This window comes from Procambarus clarkii, unplaced genomic scaffold (genome assembly GCF_040958095.1).
Source record: "Procambarus clarkii isolate CNS0578487 unplaced genomic scaffold, FALCON_Pclarkii_2.0 HiC_scaffold_1230, whole genome shotgun sequence".
Lineage (NCBI taxonomy): Eukaryota > Metazoa > Arthropoda > Malacostraca > Decapoda > Cambaridae > Procambarus > Procambarus clarkii.
In genome coordinates this window covers 30001-44220 of record NW_027190259.1, presented here as the reverse complement: position 1 = coordinate 44220, position 14220 = coordinate 30001, and the positions used below count along the sequence as shown (strand labels likewise).

Below are 14220 nucleotides of genomic sequence, written 5' to 3'. Positions count from 1 at the left end.
AGAGGCACATATATGGGCTTAGGGACTGAACCCCACACTACATTTAGCTAAGCTGGTTACAATCTTGATGATATAGTTACAAAATTCTGTATAAGTCGTCACATTATCAATGGGTTCGAGATCAACCACAATTTCCTGAATAGATATAACAAAGGGGATATTAATAGGGTATTAAAATTGTCAACACAAGATAGAACACGAAACAATGGGTATAAATTGGATAAGTTTAGATTTAGGAAAGACTTGGGTAAATACAGGGTCAGTAACAGGGTTGTTGATTTGTGGAATTTTTCTTAACTTATAAATTTATCTTTATTTATCTTAAACTGGTTGGGAGAGGTACAGTTTTTAACATAATTGGGAAGGTCATTCCACATTCGAGGTCTCTTGATTTGTAAAGCATTTCTAGTTTGACTAAGTCGTACTCTTGGAATATCAAATAGGTATTTGTTTCTGGTGTGGTGCTCATGGGATCTGTTACAACCTTCTAGGAAGCTTTTAAGGTCAGGATTGACATTACAGTGCAGCGTTTTATATATATAAAATACACATGAGAGTATGTGCAGGGACTTAATATCTAACATATTCAGAGATTTGAGTAAGGGGTCCATATATACTGCCCGGTTGCCTGAAATGCTATATAGGCCTACTATAGTGGCTTTAGGTATTGTATGCACTAGCTCTATCTATAAATCCAACATTATGTTTGTAAATCAACTATGTATGTATGAAAAAAAATGACTAATACGTTCGGCGAATGACTTTGACTTCAACTTCACTTTGACTTCGTTCATGTCATCGTATTTTCCGTAATATATAAAGGTTATGACAATGCAATTATATTATTGTGTGCAAATAAGTTTGAAATTTCATGTACCCTAAAAATATTAAAATAAAGAATAAGAATAATTAAATAATTGTTGTAGTAAATTGTCACACGTTCATCATACGCAAACGAACACACAGTTTGGAGCGTCAGTACAAGACCGCCGCCATTTTAAAACACGGCTTCGAATGTAAGTAATGTTTTTCTCGTACTAACACTGTGTTATACAATAGATTTGGTCTTGAATTCACAAATTTAGTTGTTACATCTGACAGAGTATGTTAGACGGTGTAATGCTGGTCCATGTTAACGTATTTGTGGGCTTGGTTGGTTTAAATGTGGAGGCGAGGCCTGGCAGTGCTGGTGTATGTGGAGGCGAGGCGAGGCCTGGCAGTGCTGGTGTATGTGGAGGCGAGGCCTGGCTGTGCTGGTGTATGTGGAGGCGAGGCGAGGCCTGGCAGTGCTGGTGTATGTGGAGGCGAGGCCTGGCTGTGCTGGTGAGTATGTGGAGGCGAGGCCTGGCAGTGCTGGTGTATGTGGAGGCGAGGCGAGGCCTGGCAGTGCTGGTGTATGTGGAGGCGAGGCGAGGCCTGGCAGTGCTGGTGTATGTGGAGGCGAGGCGAGGCCTGGCAGTGCTGGTGTATGTGGAGGCGAGGCGAGGCCTGGCAGTGCTGGTGTATGTGGAGGCGAGGCGAGGCCTGGCAGTGCTGGTGTATGTGGAGGCGAGGCCTGGCTGTGCTGGTGAGTATGTGGAGGCGAGGCCTGGCAGTGCTGGTGTATGTGGAGGCGAGGCGAGGCCTGGCAGTGCTGGTGTATGTGGAGGCGAGGCGAGGCCTGGCAGTGCTGGTGTATGTGGAGGCGAGGCGAGGCCTGGCAGTGCTGGTGTATGTGGAGGCGAGGCCTGGCTGTGCTGGTGAGTATGTGGAGGCGAGGCCTGGCAGTGCTGGTGTATGTGGAGGCGAGGCCTGGCTGTGCTAGTGTGTATGTGGAGGCGAGGCCTGGCTGTGCTAGTGTGTATGTGGAGGCGAGGCCTGGCAGTGCTGGTGTATGTGGAGGCGAGGCCTGGCTGTGCTAGTGTGTATGTGGAGGCGAGGCCTGGCAGTGCTGGTGTATGTGGAGGCGAGGCCTGGCTGTGCTAGTGTGTATGTGGAGGCGAGGCCTGGCTGTGCTAGTGTGTATGTGGAGGCGAGGCATGTACAACACTTCCCAATAGGAAGAAAACCCACTGGGTTCTAGGCTAGGTTAGGCTTATCTGTAATAATTGAATTAAGCCTAGCAAAGCCTAGAACCTAGTTCAGTAATTTAAAAAATGTTGTAACTTGAAAAATGCCATTCAATACATTACACAATTTAAATATTTTCAGGCAATCAACACAACCCTCATGTTGGCTAACCCTCTCTCATGTTGGTCAATAATTTAATTATTTTTTTATGGAGTAATCTTTGCTGTTGAAATGTAGTCTTTTTGAGACTACATTTCAAATGTAGTGTGTGTGGAGGCGTGTATGTTAGGTATTACCTAATATACACGGTGTAATATATCTATCTGTGTGAAATAGATTAAATCCATTTATTTGATATTCAGCTAATAGTTCTGTATTTTCTACATTCATCCATGTTTTGGTAAGTGCAATAATATGTATTGTTTCATTGCAGATTAGAGATTCAAGATAGTTCTAGATTTCCGAAGTACTGAAACGCGCGCCATACAGGCTTGGTGGATCTAGGTGCAAGGTAAAATTATTTACATTTACTTTTGTATTTATGTTTTGTATTTATATGCATATATGCATTTATATGCATTATTCTATAGAATAATAGATCTCGTAATAATTTTGCAAAAATAGTGGCATTTACTATTTTTAAAAGATTATTAAAAAATTTACTGATATGGTGCATTCGGAAGGGCGAAGAGGGAGAACGGCCTGTTGACATAGCTCGGGTGCAGGGGGGGGGGGGTTGTGTAAAAGCCTGGTTTGTGCCTCGGAGAGGCTATGGGATCCAGTAAGTTCAGTAGAACTTCGGTTTCAACCCTTTTACCCTGTTGTAGCTCAGTCGATTAAGGCAGTGTCTGGGATGCTCCCGGACGCAGGTTCGAATCCTCGTCACGGCCCTTGTGGATTTGTTCATTTGATGCATCACGTTATTGTGATCTGTGTGTGTAATTCTTCACTTGCTACAGCAACAGGAATGTGTGTGTATGTATTTGTGTTGTTGAATATGACCGAAAGTGTAAGATTAATGATTCTAACACAAATCGTCTGAATATTTGTTTTTCTTCACTGTCGAGAGTAGTTAAAAAAATTTACTCGAGTTTATTTTCACACTTTATTTATGGTCCTTAAGTCCCTCTCCTTAATGCTGCTGCTGTTTCTCGCATCTTTGCATCGCTTGTATGTTTGGGGGTTTGGCCTCTTGCTATATATTGATTCCATTTGTGTGTGTTTGGGTCTCAGGCCCTCTCGCAATTTCTGTTGAACAAACCCCTTTTCCTAGTTCTGCATCTCTCCTTTGGTACAAATTTTGTTGTGCTTTTATCATATATTTCACAAAACTTGACATACATTTCATTTACTTCATGTCCTATCAGCAAGTGTTTGTCAAATTCTTTAAGGAAAGTTTATCATCCTGATTGCAGATCTCTAGCGATATTATGTCAACTTCTTGTGGATTCGCAATCATTATTTAATTTACCTTTAGGTGTTCTTTCACCAGCACAGCAACACTGTACCTCTCCCAACCAGTTTAAGATAAAAACTAAGTACTAACTAATTAACTCAATGTAACCTACCTTACCCCCAAAATGACAACCCATGTCTTCTATTTTAAACAATGCTGTTTTGTTGACCAAATTGCATTTTTGTTTTTTTCTGCAATGTTTCCCCCCCCCCCACCACTCTACCACCACATTGAGTTTAGTAGCTCTGTGCACGTCAGGTGCTGTTTAATATACAGACCTACTCCTCCATTTGACCTAGTTTCTCTATCACATCTATATCACTTTGTGCTTTAGCCCTGGTGGAGCTTGGTCCACCAGGCTGTTGTTTGGAGTGGCCCGCAGATCCACATACAGTCTGCATATGATATACAGTCTGTTGATCAATTAAACTACAGTAGTTAGTTTTTATCATCCGAATGCACCAATATGTGTTCATTCTTCCCAGATGAAGGAACTAGGTAATATTCATCATCTGAATGCACCATCTGATGCTTTAACACACTCATGATACACGAGAGGTTTAAAAAACTTTTAAAACTTTCTGATCTATGTATTTAAAAGCAATTCTAAAGTTAAAAAGTGTAGCATAGGCCCCTCGCAGAATGTTCTTAATATGATCCTCAGGTTATAGTTTTCTATCTAGTTGACGGAGTTGACGGAGTTGACGGAGTTGTAAATGTCCTGATCGAGGGAGGACGCTACGCACGCTACGCTCCTCACTATAAGCTGTATATCAGCCCTTAAACTTACGCCAGATGATGTAGACCACCACCCACAGGCAGCTAAGTACATGGAGTCCAAGCATGTTATAGCAAAACCAAAGTAACCGACCAAAATCAACTCATTCCATCTCAAATACGTTTCAAAACAATCCTCTACGGTGTGAGTACCAGTGCATGCTGCCGCCACCGCGCTGCCTGACGCAAGTTTCTTCTCAACATATACCCCTCAGTCCATTCTAACCAATCATGTCTCCTAAAAATGTGACTGTGCAGGGAAATAAGGGCAGCAAACCCCTTAACAAGACATCCATCCCGGCCAACAATAACAATATCCGTGTTTCTCCGTCTGGAAGCTCTGGGGTCCGGGGTGGCGGGGCTGCCCTCCCCTCCACCCCATTGAGCAAGGGAGCAGAGTCCTCTCAACCCTCTCCTATGAACATGCTAGCATCCCAGTATAATCAACTCAAGCGAGCTTCCGGTCCCTCACCGGAATTCACTAACTGGACCGAGAATCTGTGGTTCAAAAAGTTGTGCCTAGTCCTCGAGTCACAAAATTCTATCATCTTGAGTCTTCTCAACGAGAATCTAGCGAACCGCGCTAATCTCCAACAACAACAACAAGAAATAACCCTCCTCCGCGAGGATATTAGAAACTACAAGGCTAGCCAAGACCAACTACAGCATGATTTGAATGATCTCCATGAGGTAAACAACCTTCGGAAAACTGATGAAGCCTTAAAAAAGCAGGAGGAAGCTCTCAGCAAAATGACTGCATGTATCAGTACATTTTCAGCTCAACGTTCCGTCTCCCAGGAGGAACAAGACCAGCAAAAGCTGCTAGACTCTGTTATCGTGTCGTCCCAAGATATACCTGTGGAACATGAAGGTGAAAATTGTTTCGAAATAGCTCAGGATCTCTTAAAAAAACAAATTGCAGCTCAATCTAAACAAAACTGACGTTATTGCTGCCTACAGAGTAGGCAAAAAGAATCCATCAGGTCTAAATCAACGGAAAATTCGCCTGAAGCTGTCTTCCCAGTTCACGAAATCCAATCTAGTCCGGACAGCTGCATCCCTACGGAAGGGATTATACATCAACGAGTGCTTGACCAGGAACAGACAGCTAATCCTCTACCGCCTGCGTCAAATCCGGCAACAAAACCCAGATGCTATTCATCAGTGCTTCGTTAGAGATGGTCTGATAAAGGTGAGAAAAACCGCAGAGGGCAAAATGTTTACAATTACTAGAGAAGAAAACCTCAACACTTTCCTCTCCCAATGTGGTTTGTCTCACCTTATCACTCCCAATGAATTAACTTAATTAACCCACTGTCAACTAGTGGGGCTAGGTATCCTAAGTCTCCTTGGTTCATTTTCTGACTTAATTTTTAACTTACTCTTACCTAGTCATTTACCGAAATTATTTAATTGAGTTATTAAGTAGTTCTTCAGGTCTTTTTAATTATACAGTCATTACTGAACTATCTATAGTTATTAATCATTAGCTTAAATTTGCCTATGTTTATTATTCAACTTTTCTTTGATTTCATTTATTACCTAGGTTGCCTAGCCTTGCCATGCTCCCTTACTCCATTGTACCCCTGGCTTTGCCTGCATCTCAAATTGCAAATTGTTACTTACAGTGTACCTGTGAGTACTCGTAAGCAATCTACCTCATTTTTGCTCAATTTGTTTTTTTTTGTATTGCTTAGTCTTGCTTATATTTTTTGTTTTGTATTTCCATATCTTGTGTTTTGTATAGTCCATGTTTACATGTTTTTTCTTTAATCTCATTAATTGCCTAGGTTGCCTAGCCTAGCCATACTCCCTTACTCCATTGTACCCCTGTAAGCCCCTTTTGTGTTTGTTTTGTACAGTATTGTGTATATATTTTTCCCTATTTTAAAGCTTTTTTCTACTTATTTCTGATTCTACAATCAGCTTCTTTTATGCAGTCAAGTATAGACCCAGAACTTAACCTCTTATCCACTATCTATGACAATAATCACTTTAATGATCTAAATTGCAGATATTTTGCAGCACATGATGTAAACAATGTATTAACTCATAATCACAATATCTCTGTAATCAATTTGAACGTTAGATCCCTAGGTAAACACTTCGATGATGTTAGTGCCTTGATTGAAACTATTGGCAACAAATTCTCTTTTATTATACTTACTGAAACATGGTTGAAAGAGGATACTACTCAACTCTTTAACATGCCTAACTACTCAGCAATTCACAACTGTCGTCAACTTCAGAGAGGTGGTGGCACTGCTCTTTACTACCACCAAGAACTAACATGCTTAAAAGAAATTAGAACTAGAGACTGCTATGGGGAGTATATCTTCGCCAGCTTCAGAGTCAAGGGTGCCGAGTCTGTCCTGTCTGTGGGTGCAGTCTATAGAATTCCCAACACTGATGTGTCTGTATTCAACTCAAACCTTAGAAATCTAATACTTGATAACAGACTGAACAAAAACCACCTAATTATCGCAGGGGACTTTAATATTGACCTCTGCGAGCCAGAACACCCTACTGCTGTTAGCTTCCTCAACTGTATGAATTCCTGCCTCCTCATACCCTTAATCACTAGACCTACTAGAATCACTGATAGCACTGCCACGACTCTAGATCACATCTGGACCAACATAACCTCTCCGCTTACTTCAGGTATAATCACCGATAGCACTACAGACCACTACCCCACATTTCTCTTAACTAACATTAGCAAACCACCTCTAGAAACAAGGGAGTTAAGCTTTAGGCTGCACAATGAAACTGCTATAAACAATTTTATAACTGCTGCTGATAATGTCAACTGGGAGTCCGAATTAGGTAACATAGGGGACATCAACCTAGCAGTGCAATCTTTTCTACAAACAACTCTTAGCCTTTATAACACCCACTGTCCTAGGCTTACAAAACAAGTCACAAGCAAAAGGCTTAACAATCCTTGGCTTACAAAGGGAATACTGAAATCCATTAACAAAAAACACGACCTTGAGAAGAAGTATAGGTTAGGAATTGTCTCCAAAGAATTCTCAAAGAATTACTCATTATTGCTAACTAAGATAATTAGACGAGCCAAAACTAATTACTACGAAGATAAATTTACTCAAATAAAGAGCAACATTAAACAAACTTGGAGCACAATTTCACAAATATTGGGATCAAAGAAATCTTTAAATAACAAACCGACTCTCCTGTCTAATAACGATGGTCAGCTTTCAGCCTCTGATTCTGCTATTGAGTTCAATAGGTTCTTCTCTTCCATTGGTTCATCCCTTGCAAATGATATTCCATCTTCCAGTACTGACATTAAGGACTATCTTACAGGTAACTATCCACAGTCTCTGTACCTAAAGCCTATTAACTCCACTGACGTCAATGAGATAATCCTTTCCCTTAAAACCAAGTCTGGTGCCCTTGAGGAGATACCAACTTTAATTTACAAAAAAGCCTCCAGATCTTTAGCCCCTGCTATTGCTTTGCTCTTCAACAAGTCACTTGAACTCCAAACCTTTCCAGATATTCTAAAAAAAGCGAGAGTAACGCCTGTCCACAAATGTGGTGACCCCACAGATGTTAACAACTACAGACCTATATCAATCCTGCCAAACTTGTCAAAAATTTTTGAAAAACTTATATACAAGCAGCTTTACTCATATCTAGCCAAACTCAATATACTTAGCCCTTGCCAATATGGCTTCAGACCCAAAAAAAGCACTAACGATGCACTTATTAGTATGCTTAACTCGATTCATACAGCTCTTGATAAAAAGGAGTTCCCTGTTGGGTTATTTGTGGACCTGCGTAAAGCTTTTGATACTGTCAACCACCAAAACCTTCTTCTTAAATTACATCATTATGGAGTCAGAGGACACTCCCTACAATACCTCGAGTCCTACCTTACTGACAGGCTCCAATATGTTTCTGTGAATAATACAATTTCTCCCACCCTACCCATCAACATTGGTGTTCCTCAGGGCAGCATACTTGGCCCTCTCCTCTTTCTCATCTACATTAATGACCTTCCAAATGCCTCCCAACACCTCAAACCAATTCTATTTGCTGACGACACAACCTTCATTTACTCCAGTCCTGACCCTCTTGCTCTAAATGCCACAGTAAATACTGAGCTTAATAAAGTCCATCTTTGGCTAACTGCCAACAAACTCACCCTTAACATTGACAAAACCTTCTATATTCTGTTTGGCAATAAATCCTCTAGTCTTATAAATCTCAAAATAAACAATACCCAAATTTGTAACAAATTAGATGGCAAATTCCTTGGCATTCTCATTGACCACAAGCTGAATTTCCAGGGACACATTCTAAATATATCAAAAAAAGTTTCAAAAACTGTGGGCATTCTTTCTAAGATCAGATATTATGTACCACGCCCTGCTCTGGTGACTCTCTATTACTCCCTTATCTATCCTTATCTCAACTATGGTATTTGTGCTTGGGGTTCTACTACCCAAAATCACTTACGTCCTCTAATTACCCAACACAAAGCCGCTATCAGAACAATATCCAACTCTGGCCCCAGACATCACTCGGTACCCCTACTCAAATCTCTTAATATGTTAGATATTAAGTCACTGCACATTCTCTCATGTGTATTATACATATATAAAACGCTAAACTATAATGCCAATCCTGATCTTAAAAGCTTCATAGAAGGTTGTAACAGAACCCATGAGCACCACACCAGAAATAAATACAGTTTTGATATTCCTAGAGTACGTCTTAATCAAACTAGAAATGCTCTGCAAATCAAGGGGCCCAGAATGTGGAATGACCTTCCCAACCATGTTAAAGACTGTACCTCTCTCAACCAGTTTAAGATAAAAACTAAACACTACCTAATAAATTCCCTGTAATCTACCTCACTCCTCTATTGTCAACCCATGTCTGTTATTTTCTTTTTTTTTAATCAACACTGTTTGTCAACCTATTGTATTTGTGCTGCTTTTTCAGTCATGTTCCCCCTTTTTTTTATCTTTATTTGTATTTGTTCTCAACATCTTTTATTCTTTATGCTCAATTAGTATTAAGTTCTAGATATTAATGTTTTTCTTGCCCGAAACGCATTGCGTAATAGTGGCTTTAGGCATTGTATGTACTAGCTCTATCTATATATCAATCCATTAATGTAACATCACTTGTATGTATATACCTTTCCTGAATAAACATCTGAATCTGAATCTGAATCTGAATCTAAAACCACCCCTAGATCTCTTTCTTGATCAGAATTCTTTATAGATCTCAGTGGCTCGATCATAGAAACTGCTCTAAATCCTTGTTGGCCTGGATTGTGGAGGTCATTGGTCTCTATAAAACTAGTAATCTGACTCCTGATCACTCTCAAATAATTTTATTATGTGGGATGTTAGTGCAACTGGTCTATAATTCTTTGCCAATGCTTGTGTTGTGTTGTGTTGTTTTGGTAGTGATGTGCAATGTGTTGTTTTGGTAGTGATTCGTCCAGTTCTGGTAGTAGTGCGGTTGTTGTGTAGTGTAGTACTTGTGTGCTTGTTAATGACTTGTATTCCAGTCTTGTGGGTATCTCCTTTCCCCTACGGGCCAACTGCTTTGTTCTTACCTAGCATTTTGCTTTGTTTGGGTATGAATGTTTGTGTGCCGTATATTTTGCAAAATTTGCCATATATCTCATTATTTACTCCTCTGCCTAGCAACAAGTCTGTCTAATTATACTCATTAACTGTTTTTCAAAGTTCCCCATAGTGTCCTTTATTGAAATCGAGTTCATGAACCGTTTCAATGTTCTTATTTTCTTCTAGATTATATCTTAAAGTATATTTAAATGTTATTGTTATTATTGTTATTAAATGTTATTGTGACATTGCATTGCAATTGAGCTATGTTGTTTACCATACCGTTCATTTCGTGAGTATAAGTATAGATGCCACACTTGTGACAGGTAAAACCATGCCTTTTTTGAAAAACAGCACCGTCTGTTGCACGTAAGAGCAACCCACACTATATTATGTTGCGATATTATTTCAATATTTCCGATTGTATTGATAATTTGAATTTTCATAGATTTCAATTTATTTTCATTTCGATTTAATAATTTTGTGTGACATTGCATTGAAATTGAGCTGTGTTGTTTACCATACTGTTCATTTCATGAGTATAGTTTATTTTTTTATTTTTTTCATTTCATTTTTTTAGCTGTTCTTATTTTTCAGTGATGGGAATATCAGATCATTTGATGTTCCCAATTTTCTGATGGCATCAGACCATTATAGAATGCATCGGATGAGGTAGTTTGGAATGGTGGGGAGGACGAGAGGGGGGTATGGTGGGGAAGACGAGGGGACAGAGGAGAGGGTAATGGTGGGGAGGACGAGGGGACTGGGGAGTTGGGGATGGTGGGGACAGGGGAATGCTGGGGAGGACAAAGGGACAGGTGAATGGGAGATGGTGGGGGAGGAAGAAGGACAGGGGAGGGGAAAATGGTAAGGAGGACGATGGGACAGGGAAGTGGGAATAGTGGGGATGATGTGGGGACAGGGAAGTGGGAAGGACGAGAGGACTGTGGAATGGGGAATAGCAAAGTGAATTATAATTATATATATTAATTAATTCTTATAAATTTCCAGAAGCCTGTATCAACACCCACACTAATGCAACTGAAAGAGATGTTGAGACAAGTATTGCTGATATGTTGAAGAATGCCCCAAACAAACTCGGTGGAAACAGATAAAAGGTAAAGTTTGCCAATTTGCTGTAGTCTAATTCAATTTCTTTTTAGTAATCTTCGAGAACATTTATGCTATGAATAAGATAAAATAATGTAACTGATTTTGATTTATTTACTATTTATTATTTATTTACCGTTATTAGTATAATAGATCTCGTAATAATTTTGCAAAAATAATGGCATTTACTATTTTAAAAAGCTCGGGTGCAGGGGGGGGGTTATGTAAAAGCCTGGTTTGTGCCTCGGAGAGGCTATGGGATCCAGTAAGATCGTCCTTCCTTTCCTCCCTAGAATCTGGATGTAGCAGGTGCTCAATTGTCAAAAGTGAAAAATTGGTTTTGTCTTCCGAATGCACCATTTCTGTAAATTTGCTAATAATCTTTTAAAAATAGTAAATGCCATTATTTTTGCAAAATTATTACGAGATCTATTATACTAATAACGGTTTGATAAAATACAGTAGACTGCCTACTGGATAATAGTTCCAGTCCACCTGTAGACAGGGATCTCACATCAGCTTGTATATTATACAAGGATAAGATTTGATAAATTCAGTTATTTGACTGAACACTGGCTCTGTTTAAATCAGAGATTTAAACATACATAGTCTAACCTAGCTCCATAACTAACAGCCATTAGCCATTCATGCACAGCCATCAGCTGGGCCATAGACCGGCAATTTTGCTTTTTTCCCAAGCTGGTCTGTTTTTTTTCGATGCCTCAGTGGCCCATGCACAGGTCCGTTCAAGGGGATTAAATAGCCGTTCTATGGCCCCAGGGTTTGTATTTTATCAAACTCTTATTAGAATAATAGATCTCGTAATAATTTTGCAAAAATAGTAGCATTTACTATTTTAAAAAGCTCGGGTGCAGGGGGGGGGGTGTTATGTAAAAGCCTGGTTTGTGCCTCGGAGAGGCTATGGGATCCAGTAAGATCGTCCTTCCTTTCCTCCCTAGAATCTGGATGTAGCAGGTGCTCAATTGTCAAAAGTGAAAAATTGGTTTTGTCTTCCGAATGCACCATTTCTGTAAATTTGCTAATAATCTTTTAAAAATAGTAAATGCCATTATTTTTGCAAAATTATTACGAGATCTATTATACTAATAACGGTTTGATAAAATACAGTAGACTGCCTACTGGATAATAGTTCCAGTCCACCTGTAGACAGGGATCTCACATCAGCTTGTATATTATACAAGGATAAGATTTGATAAATTCAGTTATTTGACTGAACACTGGCTCTGTTTAAATCAGAGATTTAAACATACATAGTCTAACCTAGCTCCATAACTAACAGCCATTAGCCATTCATGCACAGCCATCAGCTGGGCCATAGACCGGCAATTTTGCTTTTTTCCCAAGCCGGTCTGTTTTTTTTCGATGCCTCAGTGGCCCATGCACAGGTCCGTTCAAGGGGATTAAATAGCCGTTCTATGGCCCCAGGGTTTGTATTTTATCAAACTCTTATTAGAATAATAGATCTCGTAATAATTTTGCAAAAATAGTGGCATTTACTATTTTAAAAAGCTCGGGTGCAGGGGGGGGGGGGGGGGTTATGTAAAAGCCAGGTTTGTGCCTCGGAGAGGCTATGGGATCCAGTAAGATCGTCCTTCCTTTCCTCCCTAGAATCTGGATGTAGCAGGTGCTCAATTGTCAAAAGTGAAAAATTGGTTTTGTCTTCCGAATGCACCATTTGTGTAAATTTGCTAATAATCTTTTAAAAATAGTAAATGCCATTATTTTTGCAAAATTATTACGAGATCTATTATACTAATAATGGTTTGATAAAATACAGTAGACTGCCTACTGGATAATAGTTCCAGTCCACCTGTAGACAGGGATCTCACATCAGCTTGTATATTATACAAGGATAAGATTTGATAAATTCAGTTATTTGACTGAACACTGGCTCTGTTTAAATCAGAGATTTAAACATACATAGTCTAACCTAGCTCCATAACTAACAGCCATTAGCCATTAGCCATTCATGCACAGCCATCAGCTGGGCCATAGACCGGCAATTTTGCTTTTTTCCCAAGCCGGTCTGTTTTTTTTCGATGCCTCAGTGGCCCATGCACAGGTCCGTTCAAGGGGATTAAATAGCCGTTCTATGGCCCCAGGGTTTGTATTTTATCAAACTCTTATTAGAATAATAGATCTCGTAATAATTTTGCAAAAATAGTAGCATTTACTATTTTAAAAAGCTCGGGTGCAGGGGGGGGGGGTTATGTAAAAGCCTGGTTTGTGCCTCGGAGAGGCTATGGGATCCAGTAAGATCGTCCTTCCTTTCCTCCCTAGAATCTGGATGTAGCAGGTGCTCAATTGTCAAAAGTGAAAAATTGGTTTTGTCTTCCGAATGCACCATTTCTGTAAATTTGCTAATAATCTTTTAAAAATAGTAAATGCCATTATTTTTGCAAAATTATTACGAGATCTATTATACTAATAACGGTTTGATAAAATACAATAAAAAGACAAGACAGAACTGAAAGCTCTCCTTTCGAAAAATCTAGTAAGTACCGATTTATTATGTGTTGATTATTTTTTGTTATACATACAAGAAAATACATTGAGGGAGAGTACAGACTTGAAATTTTACATTCTTGTAAAGCAACTAAGTAGATGATGGTAGTATCATCAAACAATACAGGTTTAATCATGTTAGAGACATAAAGCAGATCATTGATGTATATAACAAATAGGAGGGGGTCTAAGGATGCTGCCCTGTGTCACCCCTATCATAGAATGGGAGAGGTTACATAATTGAAGGCTACATGACAGTAGCCCATTTGACAGTGACCTGACACCAATGTGTCTGTCACTAAAATAGGATCCACTAAGGATCAATACATATATCATATATGTGCAACACTAAATGCTTGTTCTAGTAAGCCTTTTTTTTTTTTGCAGTAACAGAAAAAATGGAATACATAATGAAGGAATTATCAAAATTGACATTTTTATCAGGGGATATCCTGAATATTGTCAAAATGACGGAAACCCATATGTCAAAAACACATGGAGATATACCAATCCTGGAAGACATTCTTCCATCCCCACTTGAAACTGTTGAGCAGGTGGAAAGTCTGTCACATGAGCTAAAAGTTAACAGTGAATATAAAAAGAGTATGGTAAGTGTTGCTTAATTCTTTTAGCCTGAGTATGGTAAGTGTTGCTGAATTTTTTTAGCCTTGTACATATGTCTTTTGATTA

General features: G+C 39.4%; 1 long non-coding RNA gene across 1 annotated transcript; it reads left to right on the top strand.

Moving 5' to 3' along the window:
• The first annotated feature begins 1618 nt into the window (after positions 1-1618).
• On the top strand, positions 1619-11019 carry LOC138362117 (uncharacterized). Its single transcript, XR_011227423.1, has 3 exons — positions 1619-1739; positions 2483-2560; positions 10906-11019. It is a non-coding gene; the product is annotated as an uncharacterized lncRNA (long non-coding RNA).
• Positions 11020-14220: the final 3201 nt, after the last annotated feature.